We start from the raw sequence: 14750 nt of genomic DNA, 5'->3' as shown, positions 1-14750 counted from the left end.
TTGCTTTTTTTCTCTTTTCTCTAATAAAAATAGTGATTTTGTTGTTTTTGCTCATGTTAATGACAGTAGTCATTAAAATATTTGACGCAAAACAAACAAAGCAGCGGCACAAATGAAATGAAAACAAAAACAGTAAAAAAAAATATTTGTTTTGACTTTACCTTTTTCGAGTTTAGTTTTTGTTGGTTTTTCATTGAAATACCGTTGATGTTTTTATTTATGTATTTTTTTATTTTGCTTTTGTATTCAGATCGTCATTTGCTTTTGTTTATATTTTGCTTCGTTTGCACAGCTTGCGTGTTGTCTTTTGGAATTAGAATTTCCCTTTTTAGCGTTTATGACTTTTTCTAGAATTTTCCTAAAAAACAAATACGTAGATGATCACCCTACGGTTTTTCAATTGAAAATTTTAATCAAAAGAGCAAAATAGTACAAAAATGAGAATTTATGCATAAATATAAAAGAAAACAAAGAAAGCTTTTCTGATCTTTAATGGCCAATCTATAGAGCTTTCGCAGAATTTTACTACTCCACAATACAGTGTTACGAAAATACAAAAATTTAATATAAATACAGAAAAAAAGCAGCAAACTTTTCAGAGCTTTCATTGGTATGCTTAAGAGCTTTCACAGAATATCAATATATATTAACAACAATATACTTTGACAAAAAATACAAAAATGTATTATAAATACAAAAGAAAAAGCAGAAAACTTTTCGGAAAGCTCAATACTAAATTTCGTTTAAAAGCTTCTGAGCTTTTCGCTAATATCCCATTCCCCTAAAGTTAACAATTCTTGAAAATATAATTCGTTTCCATTTATATATTTAAATGAAAAATTTTACTTCAAGAAGCTGTTATTGGAGCTTTCACATAAAGCCAATGCTATAATAAGCTCAAATGACTTCAAATTCGTTGTTATTGTATACTAAAAACAAAAATTAGCAAAAACACCACTTCAATATATACAAAAGCAACCGAAATTAAATTAAACTTTGTTTCAAAACTTCAAAGCTTTTGGATAATATTTTATACTCCCAAAATGCGTAAATGTTAAAAATGTGTGCCTTATCCTATTACGCATTTAGTTTTACAAACAACTTTATTTTGATGACCTTTTTTTAGATGCTTCACAAAAAGCTTTTGCTAAAAAAAACCATAAATTACCACAAATTTATCGTATTCATAAAACTAAAAATTTAAATTAAACGAATCCGAGGTTCCGTGTCAGATTTAGCAATTTTAGTGAACTGCCTTAAAGCTTTCATACTTTTTAAAGTGCTTTTAACGCAACGGAATGCAACAATATGACACCGAGCTTCCTTCCTCCAGATTTAGTAATTTTAGTGAACTGCCTGAAAGCTTTCATACTTTTTAATATGTTTTTAAGCCAATGAAATGCAAAAAATATACACTTTTATGAACTAAAACATAAACTGTATGCTTAAGAATTTATTTTTAATTTTCCTTTCATATCTGTCTTAAAGCTTTTAAAATTTCCTTTTAATCTGGAAAGTAATTTTATGCTAAAAGCATTAATATGGTGTTTTTATTGATTAATTTTTTCGAATACGTGAAACTCAATTTCGATTCAGCTTGGAGCTTTCATGAAAGCTTTTTCGAATGCTTGTTCTCCAATTTCGATTGTGGGCTGCTGACTATTTACTTATGAAGAATCCACAATAATTCACCGTTATAAGCGCATTTAATTACTTTAAACAATTAAATATGAAGTCATTTGGAATTTTAGCAAAATTAACTGTTATTTATTTTATTTCATAGGAAGTCATAAATTCCCAAACAAGCGAGCAGAACGTTTTTTAGCATTTGCGTGACATTGACAGATAAATTATACCGTTAGAGTACTTTTTCGATTTTTTTTTTTTGTTATTCACAACAAAACGAGTTCGCTTTGTTTGTAGGGGGTTGGCATGGTATATAGAGCAACCATGAAAAAAATGCCCAGGGAGCGCTCAAAATATGGTCGGTGTGTAAAAAGAACACTAAAATGGCTTTGTTTCACTTTCAAGCGTCTCTTTTTCTATTTATTTATAATTATTTTGTGAGTTTGAGTTTTTTCCTCTAACGACTCCACATGACACCAGCGCAAACGCTGTTAGGCTGATGGCTGATGGCCAGCGACAGCGTATTTTTCTAGAGAAACAGCGGTAATGGAGCATTTCATTTAAATATTAACACGTTCATGTGTTTGTCGGTGTGTTTGTATATTGTATTTTGTGTATTATTTTATTTTTGTTGTATGTTGTTTAATTTTTATATTTTATTTTGGAATACTCACAGCCTAACATGACTGCTATTATTATATCGCGCATCTATTATGTGTGCTCAGCAGTCGCTGGCAAACTCGTTAATTAAACTTAATTACGTAGAACGAATATCTGATGTACTTGAAACTGCTGGCGGCAATATCTGTGGAATCTTTCGTAGTAATTTGAAAAACTAAAAAATTCTTTGAAATTCGCGCAGTAAAATTGAAGCTGTGTTGAGAGGCATGCTGGAGCGCAACGGTGTTTGAAATGTTGTCTGTCTACAAGCATGTATCTACTGATGTTTTTAAAAAATTATCAGTGCCAAGTAGCCATAGAGTGTGGGCTTCTGATAATTATTCAAATTACTTAAATAAAATTAGCTAACAAATTGTGCTTAATTGTGCAGCGAAAATCGCATGAAACTCGCCGCGCGCTGTCAGTGATTGTTTTATTTAATCAATTAGCTTAGCACATTGTCTGTGGAAAAAATGTGCAAGTAAATGAAAACTTATTTATTTTCATACCCTGAACAGCCTATATAAAGTGTGGAACGAAGTTTATAATAGCATTAAAGAAACGTCGGAGGCCCTAAAAAGTGAAGCATGATGAACTGAGTTGATAGAACATCTGCCTGCATATACACGAACCAGCCTCTCAGTTTTAAAGAAATCGATCTGAAATTTCACACGTTTCTTTTGTTTTCCAAGAAGCTGTAAATATGTCGGAATCAGTAACATCAGATCACTTTGGCATATAGCTGCCATACAAACTGAACGATCAAAATCAACTTCTTGTATGAAGAACTTTTGCATTTTAGGAGATATATTTCTGAAATTTGGTGAAAAGCAAGGTTATTATTTGGGCATAAATTGTTTAGATCAGATCACTATAGCATATAGCTGCCATACAAAGTGAGTGTTCGAAATAAAGTCCTTATAGGAACACTTTTCTATTTGACAAGATATCTTCAAAAAAATTGGCATAAATTACTGTCCAAGACAACGATGTAGTCTTCGAAAAAATTCTCCAGATCGAACCACTTTAGCATAAAGCTGTCATACAAAGTGAGCGATCTCAATTGACTCCTTGCCTTGTATGAAGAACTTTTATATTTCAGAAAATATCTTCTTGAAATTTGGTAGAGATTATTATTGATGGCAACGCTACTATCTCTGAACATATCATTCTAATCGTAATCCTATAGCAAATAGCTGTCATACAAACTGACAGATCAAAATCAAGTTAAAGATATTTTTATTCCTTTTTATGTTATAATAAATGCACCTGTGAAGGGTATTATAGCTTCGCTGCAGTTGAAGTTAATATTTTTTTTTATTTTATTATATATAATATTATTGTTTTAGTAGGCATACATTTTGTTTAGGAAATTAATTAATTGTTCATTGTTATTATTAAATTATTTCATACCATTTTGAATGAATCCACAGGCGGTCCAGGCGGTGGCCAACTGACCACTTGGTGTCAGCAGGTTCAAGACAAATACATATTAACAATATTAAAAAAATGTATATGTATATAAAATTAAAAAAAAATTTAAAAAATACAAAAAAAAAATAAAAAAAAAAAAAAAAAAAAAAAAAATTAAAAAAAATTTAAAAAAAAAAAAAAATTAAAAAAATTAAAAAAAAAAAAATTAAAAAAATTTAAAAAAAAATTAAAACAAATTTAAATAAGAAATTAAAAATGTTAAACAGCTCTATCTTAATTGTTTTTAACTTTTTCTGATAGACTGTTTTTCTTAAAACACACTTTTTACAAAAACATATTAACAAAATTAATGAAAGGTATATGTATGTATATGTATGTGTATAAAAAATTAGAAAAAAATTGAAAAAATTAAAAAAAAATTCAAACAAAATTAAATAAAAAAATGAAAAAGGAATTAAAGAAAATTAAAAAACAAATTTAAATAAAATTTAATTAAAATAAATTCAAGTAAGAAAATTGAAATTGTTAAACAAACTTCTTGCTTGTTATTATTTATTACTTTTTAGTTTAACTTTTAACCTCAAGTCGAATTTTTCTATATCTGCTTTATTTAATAATAATAATATTTTTTTTTTTTGTATTTATTTTACTTTATTTTATTAATTTTTATTTTTTTTTTTTTATTTTTTTTTTTCCTGCACTCGTCAATGATATTATCACTGCATTTAATGACTCTCCGACATGCGTCTACTGACCTGCCCATCCCATCGATCACACATTCAATTAAATTCAAGGTTGAAAACTGCATACCCAACAGTACAAGTTTAAGGTGCAAGCTCATCGACATATTTTCTTTAAGTTAATTATACTAAAATTCATAAATAGTAGGATTTTTAAATGTTAAGAAAACTCCGCATGCTGTTTTCTAAATTAACTTACTGATATAATTAACATTTTTTGTGTTCAGTAATGATTTACGAACGCTTTTTGGACTCCTTATAGTCATTCGCTACTTAATGTATATACATTAAAAAATACTATTTCAATTTAATTTATAAAAAATACAAGACTAAATCACTAGCGGTAAAACACATCTCTAATCACAATCATCGGACTTTAGCATTTTAATTTTTAACTGGATTCTTTATCGCTTTTTACAATCATCAACCAATCGTTCCCAGTAACTCCAGACACACTATCTAACCAAAAATCAACAAAAATAAAATCAAATAACCGCCAAAAAATGTATTTTTAGTAATTTGTTAAGTATAGACCTACTTCGATGAACCATAAGCGGTGACACACGCAGTTTATTGACTCTGCGCATTGTTTTCGGTTATTATCAATTAATTAGCGAAGCAGCAAGAAACAAAAGCGCAAATGATAAATGCGCACAATTAATATTCTATGAAACCAAAAAGCAAGAGCAATAAAAAATTCGGACAATGAATCAATAAACGAAATTAGTTTGAAAGCAGAAAAAGCGAAAAAAAAGTTTCGCAAGCGAAATTCGATCGGAAAGAATACCCACGCTTAGTCAGCGCACGGCGAAAATGGCATGAGATTTGAGAATGCAAATTGAATGCTGATAAAGCTCAATAATCGAGCTTACCTTTGCACGTTAGTATATATACATATATATAAGTATGTAGCATACATACTACATACTTGTATAATGCCACCAAATTAATTCTGTGCTCACACACACTTTATCGATGAGTAGATAGGCGAGGATCGCGCCGCGACATTCGGTGAGTATCTACACGGTGTGGTCAGTCAGTCAGCTATCAGTTCTACAGTTCCTTGTCAGAAACGCCCACAAGCGTACGCGCTTATCTACACACACTATAATACATACATCTATAAATATATCTTCAAATTTTGTTTGGCGCTATAAATAAATTGAGATACCGCTTACTTATAGCATAATTTTTAATGAAAATGCCAGTGTATTCGCTGCTGAAGAGACTTGTTAACACATTTGCTTATAAATAATTGTTTATATCGCTTTATAACACCAAATTCTAGTGTGATTGTTGACAGCTAAAGATCTCAGTGCCCGGCTAGCTCAGTCGGTAGAGCATGAGACTCTTAATCTCAGGGTCGTGGGTTCGAGCCCCACGTTGGGCGAAGGAATTTTTTTACAATTTAGAAAACATATTAGAAGATATTAATTAGGTTTATATGAGATAGTATTGATCTGGTTTTATCCCAATGATACATGCAGTTAAGAGGCTACAGACTAATAAAATGCTGCCAGTGTTTTATCATAGTTCCTCACATACAATCAATCTCGATATTGGTTATATGGGGGCTAGGTCAAGTTTTCTACCAATTTTATTCCTCTTCGGCACAAAGATATATTTTTATGATTAAAACAGGCCTTCTAAATTTTTTTAAGATAACTCACATATTCGCCGATATATCCAGCATAAGGTCTCCCATAAGTTAAGTATATGGGGGCTAAAGGCAGTATTGATCTGATTCAACCCATTTTTAATGCACAGAATTACTATATCAGGAAAGGATTCTCTCTGAATTCCAATGATATATCATACAGATTGACCCATATTTTCGGTGAAAAGTCAAATATAGGCTCTGGGGTCCGCATATTCGGTACCTAGCAGTTCGAACACTTTAGATTCGATTTGAGCAGAGGGTGGCCGTCGCCCGGGTTTGGCAGCAAAACATATGGTATTCAGAAAAATACTTCAACAAAGACAAAATTCTTTTTAAAAGATAAAGAGTTGTACACTTACATTGTGATAATATGAATAAGAATCAAAATATAATTTTTACTCGAATACTCTTCAGTCCTTGAATTTGTCTTATATCTTTTGGCTTATATCTTTCTTGAAAAAAGTGATAGAACTTAAAGATGCACTTTATTTTCTAACGACGTGTGATACAGTTACCCTATGCTATGAATGTAACAAATATTTTTATTTCTCCAAATTTTCTAAAATTGTATTTAAAAACTCCAATTCGGGCAAAAATTCCTGCAAATTGTGTCAAAAGTGTACAAGATATAGGGCGAAAATGGGTTTTTTCTATGGCTTTTAATAAGATGTCTTGTAAATTTACTATCAATTTCCTCTAAAACCGTATTGTGAGAATTTTGGAACTTCAGAATTTGCGTGGCTTCTAGTTCCTAAATTTTATAAATTTTAATTTTATATAATTTTTATATACTTAATATCGAAGATATTTTTTAAAAATTCACTTTGGTTCGAACCACCTCATGAAACTTGTAGGTAGGTAGATTTTTTTTTTAGATCGCCGAAAAAACAGCCCTTGGTTGGATAAAATCGGAGTCAATAGTCGTGGAATTGGTAGGTAAAGGGGGGCAGCAGAACATCCTTGGCCCCGGGCGCCCGAAGTTGTAGCTACGCCACTGGTTTTAACAGTACCTTTATACTGGGAGTAAGCGTTGTTATGATCCGATTTCATTTATTTTCACACTACCGATGAGGACCTTAAAGGATTTATATAAATTTAAATACATTTTTTCACATATTTTTGTTTTTTTGTCTAAAAAATTACCAGATCAAACATCGCTGACTAATTTTTCTAATACAAATTGGAGCAACAATTTCGAGCCTCTTGAAGGAGAAATACTCGCGTTTGACTTAATTTTATGCCATTCACATACGGCAGCCGAAAAGGCAACAACAAAAATTATCTACAAAAAACTCTCATGCGATCGGCGAACATTTATTTGGATTACCAATTTACCTTATCGCCCAACAAAATAGTATTTGTTGTTGTATAATTTCTGATTAACTGCTGAAAGCCACCGACACTCAGACAGATCGTCATCTGCATACCCCGCAAGCAGCTTTGGGTATTTGGGCACACACTTGAAGCGCAGCTCTCCACACGCTGCTACCTAAGCGCTGCCTTTGTTTACATTGTTCAGCGCCGCTTATCAGCTTTTGTTAGATTGTAAGCTTTATGTTGCTGATTAACACTCCAGCCAACAAAGCGCTGGTGGCGGCAACGGCGGTGACAGAGGTGACAGCAGCGGTGGCTGCGGCGTCAGTGCGTTTATTACTACCGCATTGTTTTGGTGTGGACATTGTTGTTATTGTTGGCTATGTTGTTATTGTTATTATACATTTTGAAGTTGTTGCTGTTACTACTACCGCTGTTGCATATAAAAGACGAGCATTATGCATATTAAGTGCTTTCACTTTTTATTTATATGAATATGACAACAACAAAAATTTAAGCCAAGAGAGATAAATAACAAAAAAAAACGGAAAATAGGAAAAAAATGAAACGAGAAATGATATCGGACAGGAAAAAGTATAAGAAATTTGCTTTTTCAAATATTCACAACAAAAAGACGCGCATTAAGCGCTTAAAAAGTAGAGGAAGCGTGAGTCAAAGCGACTGGCTTAGTGTCTTCAAGCCACAAGACGCACATGGAGACGGCTCGAATACAAAATTTTTCATGAAAATATATGTACAAAAGTATTACAACTGTATGTATGTATATATGCATGTATAGCCGACCGTTAGCGCTAAATAGTTGACAGCAATGCCTTTTAACAAAAGCGTGTAAAGAGCAAGATGCGCATGCGCGGCTGAGGAAATGCCGCGGCTGGCGTCTTTGCTGTTAGCAAGCAAATGTTACTACAACAACAACGATAGTGATTTGCCACAAAGCTTAACATTTGCCGGCATCAAAGGTGGTTCATTGTTGCTTTTGTTTTTTTGTGAGCCGTCGCCAACTGCACTTGCTGTGGAATTTTTGCGCTTTTCCAGCCACACTTCGTTGGTTTTTCAAGCAGCCGTTCAAAGGCCACATCAACCAATGCCTATTTGCCACAATATTTTTGCTTTGGACATTTACACGCTTTGCTGATCATACGAAATGATGCTTGAGTTGGCAACAGTGAAAGAGGAAGCTGGCGCTTCGCTAAAAATGCCGACAGTAAGTCAAATTTATTTGCGTTTTTTCGCGTTTCTCTAAGGCGGCGCTTCCGCTGAATGTGCGGTTTGCGCAAGCGTAGATGTGCAACAAGCAGTGGCGAGGGGATTGAAGAGGGAGTTTTGAGTTTGATAGGTGGATAGTACATCCGGAAAAATCTGTTTAAAATAAAAAAGAAATATATGTACATTTTTTCGTAAAAAAATATTTCTTAGAAAGGAAATATTACTTTCAAAACCATTTTATTTTTAATTACTTATATTTTTCGAGATTTAAAAAAGCTTTTTTGAAAAAGAATGTAATTTGGTACAAAAAAATTAAATTTAAAGAATACATATTTAATTAATATTAATTAATTAAAAATAGTAATTGAAAAAAATTACAAAAAAATAGATATGACTTTAAAATTTTCAAAACCATAAAATTGATTTAAATATTGACACTTAATAACTATATTTTTTATAAGAAACGATTTAAATACAATTTTAACCTAATTAAAAGTTTAAATTAATTAAAAATAATTTAATTAAAAAAATATTAAGTAAAAAGGAATTAATTAAAAGAATTGAGCAAAATTTAATTAATAAATTAAAGAAAAATAAAAAAGAAATTTGTAAAAATTTAAAAATAATTTTAAAAATTAAGAAAAAAATTTTAAAAATTAAAAAATTAAAAACAATTACATATATACAATTGTATGCAATCGTTATCTCTTCAAAAAAAATAAAATTTTTAACTTTTACTTTTCCAGGTCGTATTGCGTTCATTAACCAAAAACAATAAAAATATAAAAAATTAATTATACAAACTAAAAAATAATATTTTTTTATATTTGTTATGAAGCTTTGGCACTTAAAAATCATACTTTTTCAAAATCAAATAAATTAATTAAATATATGTAAATTAAAAATTAATTATTAAAGTTGATTAATTAAAATTAATTAAATAAAAAAGTTAAAAAGGAAAATTTTAAAAATTTTAATTCATTTAAACATAAAATCAATTAACTAAAAATAAATCAAAAGTTAATTAATTAATTAAAATATATATATTTTTAAGAAAAAAATTAATAGAAAAATTTAATTTAATTAAAAATCAAATCAATTAAGTGAATTGATTATTTAAAAAAAAAACATTTTCTATCGTTCACTTATCAAGGCACTAAAAAAAAAACACAGAAACAAAAATAAAAATAAAAAAATAAATAAAAAAAAACACAGAAACAAAAATAAAAATATATAAAAGAAATTAATTTATTAAGAAAATATGGACTAGCCCTCAGAAAAAATATCTTTTTTCTCACTCCCATACCTTACCAAGATCACATTGCTCTTTCATATCTTACTACCTATCTTACTTCAACTCAGAAATACATTATTGTAATTAAAAAAGTAAATTATTTTTTCATTGACACTCTTGTAACTCTCAAACACTTTTTTGTTTTCCTTCATTTGCTTCACTTTTGTAATACTTTCATAATTTACTACCTTTTTTTGAGTAATACTGCATATCAAGCTAATCTACAGACACGCATTGTGCCTCCATTTCCACTCGCCACCGATAGATAATTATTGAAAATCAGTTAAATAAAGTCAGCAAAGAGAAATATCTTGAAAAAAGTAGAAGAGAAATGAAGGCAATCACTGCAGCTCACGCATAAGCACTTGATTAGCGTATTTTTTTCGTGAGTAGCGGATTTCTAAGATTCATGCAACAGATTTTTGAAATTTCACTTTTTTCTGGCAACTACTTTCTATGTGAGTGCAGCGCTGGGTTTTAAATGCTACAGTACTTTTCTTGCAATCGATGGTTAAAGTGCCAAACATTAAACTGAGTATATACATATATGTATATACATATGTATGTAGGTATATAGATATGTATGTAGGTATGTATTTATGTATGTGTTTAGATGTGCAATCGTAAATTAAGTTGCATTACACTGCATATCTATGCCACACAATGTGGCATGCGCGCACGAAAAGTGCCATGCGACATGATAGCTCATTTTTTGTATTTATTGTAAAGCATGTTTTGTTGTTGTTGTGTTTTTTCTTATACCTTTTTTCTATTCAAAATGCCAAGTGGCAAGAAAGTTCGATTTTATTGCATAATGCAACTTCCGCTGGCTTACCATATACATACATATATGTGCCACATACGATTTTTTGTGATCGTGTTTTTTTTGTTGCTGCAATCACATTGATTACCAATTAAAACTTGATCAAGTTGATATGCATAGAGCGCTTATACAAAAAGGGTATATATCCACTTCTGCATCCGCTTTTCAGTTGCCTTCGCTTCTGAATTTTCAACTTTTATTCACATCCACCAATGAGTGGTCTATTATGCGGCTACTCAAGCACAATTAACCCAATTATTTGATTAACTACTGTGTTAAGGGTTTAGGGAAATTGTAGCTCTCATGTCGGTTTCTTAAGCGTATAAGAGGAACTATTGGACTCAGAACGGACTTAAAAACATATAAAATCAAATTCGATCATTTTTTTAATTTTTTTCTTTTTGTTTTTCTACTTTTTTGCAAACCTACTGGCAAATATACTCATCTTTCGCCTTCTTTATTGCTCTAATTATTGTTCCTAAGCGGTGTTAATATTTATTCCCATTGCGCCATGAAATTTAGCTTGAAAGCTTGCGTCATTTTAGCCCACAAACCACGTATTCCTTCTGTTATGTACTCCTACTGCAGTTTCCTACACGCCGCCCTTTCAACGAGCAATCAGCAACATTCCAGCAGCAGGTAAAACATGCTTCGTGTCCTCCTACTTTTGAAATTATTTGTCGTTGTCGTACTTAAAATTCAAATCACCGCCACTGTCGTGTTAATTACGCGGCACCACAGGCGCTTCATGGCGTAGCGGCCTCGTGTCGTGTCGCCAAGGGAGGGCTCGTACACAGCAGGCCATGTATAAGACAACATAATTTATTTACTGCACTTGTGGCATGCCCAGAGAACGACTGGTGGACTGTAGTTTTATAAAAAAAAATAAAAAACGAAAAACTTTGCAATTGTTTCGCTGGTAATGAGCTAACATTATAGGAAAGATTACGGCGTTGAATCCATTCGTTTTACTTTTGTCTGCTGATAAAGCCGTTGTATAACAATTCTCACTGAAGAAAAATGGCTTAAATGCTTGGCGCTACTGTCAGCTTTGCTCCTTGAATGCAGGAATATATTTCGAACACATTCGGGTGAACACATTTCGAAGTGAAGATAAACGAACAATAATAAAATTGAGGTTCCCTATTTTTTTTAAAGAAAACACACAGAAACTTCAAATTTAATAGGAAATATTTATTAACATTCGAAAGAACATTCTTTGGCATTTATTTTTTGAAGATTATCTCTTTCAAATATTAGCCGCGGCAACGTGTCAGATGGTCAAACCGTTGAGTCCAATTTTCCAAGACCCGTTCGAGCATTTCGACTGATAATTGGTGAATGACACGCGTCATGTTTTCCTCCAAGGCCTGAATCGAAGCCGGATTGTCTGCACAGACTTTAGGCAACTTTTACATAGATCCCCAGGTAAAAGTCTAACGGTGTGATATCACACGATCTTGGTAGGCAATCGACCTTCTCGAAATGTGAAATTATCTGTTCACCGAAGTGCTTTCTCAATAATTCATTGATTGTTACAATGTAGGGGAAGTGGCGGCGTCTTGTTGAAACCAAATGTCGTCGAGATATCAAGCTGCAATTTCGGGCATCAAATAGTTGGTTAACATGGCGCGGTAACGATCGCCATTGACTGTTACGTTGTCAGGCAGCATAATTTTTGAACAAATAGGGACTGGTGATTCCACCGACTCGCAAACTACACCAAGCCCTTGTTTTTTTTTTGGATGAAATGGCAACTCTTGAATCACTGCACGTTGCACTTTCTCCCAGATGCGGCAATTCTGCTCATTTACATACCCATTGGACACAATTGGACCTCAAAAAGAGAAAGTTAGGTTGGGTTAAGTTAAAAGCTCTATCAAAAACCAGATCCCATTGGGACCGTTGGAAACGCCGGCCTTTTGTGATACCCAAATACAGCTAAGTATTGACTGGAAAGACTCTCAAAAATCGGGAAAACGCTTTAAGCCTGCCACAAATTTGTTGAAGCGACTGGTAGCAATTCCGGCTAATTCGCCAGGTTCACCTGAGATATGACTTTGGAGACGTTCCAACCTCAGACTTGCAAAAGTTGTATGTTGAAGACAATAGAGTACAATTTCTGAGGTCCAGGGCATAAACGCTAGAGAACAATGAACTCAACTCATTCACAATCCGATTTAATCGGGAAATGGATGATCGCTCTTGTTAGCTCCTCGACTCAGCAGTTTTCCGCAAACTCGAGAACCGAGATTATTCAGAAGAGTTTAATAATTTAATAAGTAACTTTATAGTATAGGAAGTGCGCTAATGTATTAATGCGTATGAGCGATTAAGAAAGCTCAATGTGTGTGCTTATAAAAGTTTCTTATATTTTTCGAACCTTCACTATATCAACGAACTGCTCCTAATAGAACCAAATTATTTACATTAAATTATGCATGAAAATAATATCATAAATATGCTTGGCTGAACGTCACCTTCGTGGTATGTGAAAGGTAGGCATTTGCCGTAAAGAGCTGCTACAATCACTTGGCATGAAATAAATTGACATTTGAACAAATTATTTGCCTCACTTCATGACACAGCCGCACCTAATTTGCATGCCACAGTCATATGTGACAGGGTTTTCACACATTTGCGGCAAGTTATGGTGGAAATCAAGTGCAGTGCAGCATGTCACTTGTCAGCGACAATATGTAGGTGGCATAGTGGCAACACCCCAAAGAAAAACAACAAATTTAGAAAAGTTATTATAATATTTTTTTACACTTTATTTATTATTACTATTTTTTTACATTTTTTTATTGCTTTAAAGGCCTGCTTGCCTGCCTTAACTTACCGCTGATTGCGCTTTGTCGGCGCAAGAGTTCGAAAAAGCAAAAAAGTGTAAGCGAGCGCAACAAATTTGCCACAGCTTAGGCGCAACATTGTATTGGCATTTAAGGTGCGGCATTCCCAAAAGGCAGGCCAACGCATTCTAACAAACAATTGGCAGGATGAAGTTGGAAAAAATTAAAGAAATTGCTACGCAGAACATTTGAAAGCGCTTTGTGTGAAGACGAAATTTAAATTGATTCCCGCGGGAGGTGCAACAATGCCATGACTTGCAAATATGCGGCAGCGAAAATTAAATGCGCCACCAGAACGTGGCATGGCGAATGCAAGGAAATTGCAAACACAATTGCAGTGCTGGCATTTCATCATTATTTTCAATGAAATGGTGTGGGTGTGTTACTACATGCGTCTTTCGAATGTATGTGTATATAGAAATTGATCAGGAACGTGCAACATAAGCACGTACGAAATGAATTTATATTCTTGGCACTCTGCAAGGCACACAGCAGTTCACTACATACATTTTTATGTGTTTATATGTAAATATATCATAAATTGAATGAAAGACATATGTAAAGTCTCGAAGCAACAGCTTTGCATTACAAGTGGCGGCGATCGATACCTGCAACGCTACCAACTGGTCAACTACTTAGTTGATATATTCTAAACACACACACATTTGCACTTATTTTATGCATGTGTATGTGTGTCTCCGAGCGCCAATACAATGACAATTCGACTTCAGATCGACGATAACCTTGAGCGCCAACAGCAGCAACAGTAGTGGCACGATCACTCGCTGAATGAAATGAAAATCGCAAATGAAATTGAAAATGAGATGCAAGTAGCAATGCGAACAAGTTGAAGAATAAGTTAACTGCCTACAGAACGGCACAAGATCGATTTCAAGATATGCAATATGGCACTGATCGTGACATGCGATCAGCGATCGGTGATCAGCGCTGATCAACAGCCAGCCTAGAACACTTTATGCACCCAACAAAGCACAGTAAAAGCGAAAATAGATAATAGCTGTGTACAACAGCAGCTAACAGAGGTAGCGTTGGTGTTGGTAGCTGCGGCAAAAGTGCCATGTCGACAAGTTTAATGGCACGTCAGCGCTGACGGGGTAAC

The 14750-nt window shown here is 32.8% G+C and overlaps 1 protein-coding gene, 1 long non-coding RNA gene and 1 other non-coding gene across 6 annotated transcripts in view; 2 read left to right on the top strand and 1 right to left on the bottom strand.

Moving 5' to 3' along the window:
* LOC126756170 (protein Shroom) overlaps positions 1 to 14750 on the top strand; it is a 317073-nt gene that overhangs the window by 228220 nt on the left and 74103 nt on the right. The window lies entirely within an intron of this gene.
* LOC126756186 (uncharacterized) overlaps positions 1 to 14750 on the bottom strand; it is a 172473-nt gene that overhangs the window by 145136 nt on the left and 12587 nt on the right. The gene's annotated exons all lie outside the window — the stretch shown is intronic.
* Trnak-cuu (transfer RNA lysine (anticodon CUU)) lies at positions 5778 to 5850 on the top strand. Its single transcript has one exon. It is a non-coding gene; the product is annotated as a tRNA-Lys (tRNA).

The sequence above is a fragment of the Bactrocera neohumeralis genome, chromosome 4 (genome assembly GCF_024586455.1).
Source record: "Bactrocera neohumeralis isolate Rockhampton chromosome 4, APGP_CSIRO_Bneo_wtdbg2-racon-allhic-juicebox.fasta_v2, whole genome shotgun sequence".
Taxonomy (NCBI): domain Eukaryota; kingdom Metazoa; phylum Arthropoda; class Insecta; order Diptera; family Tephritidae; genus Bactrocera; species Bactrocera neohumeralis.
The sequence above is the reverse complement of the archived record's forward strand: the minus strand, read 5'-3'. Positions and strand labels throughout refer to the sequence as shown.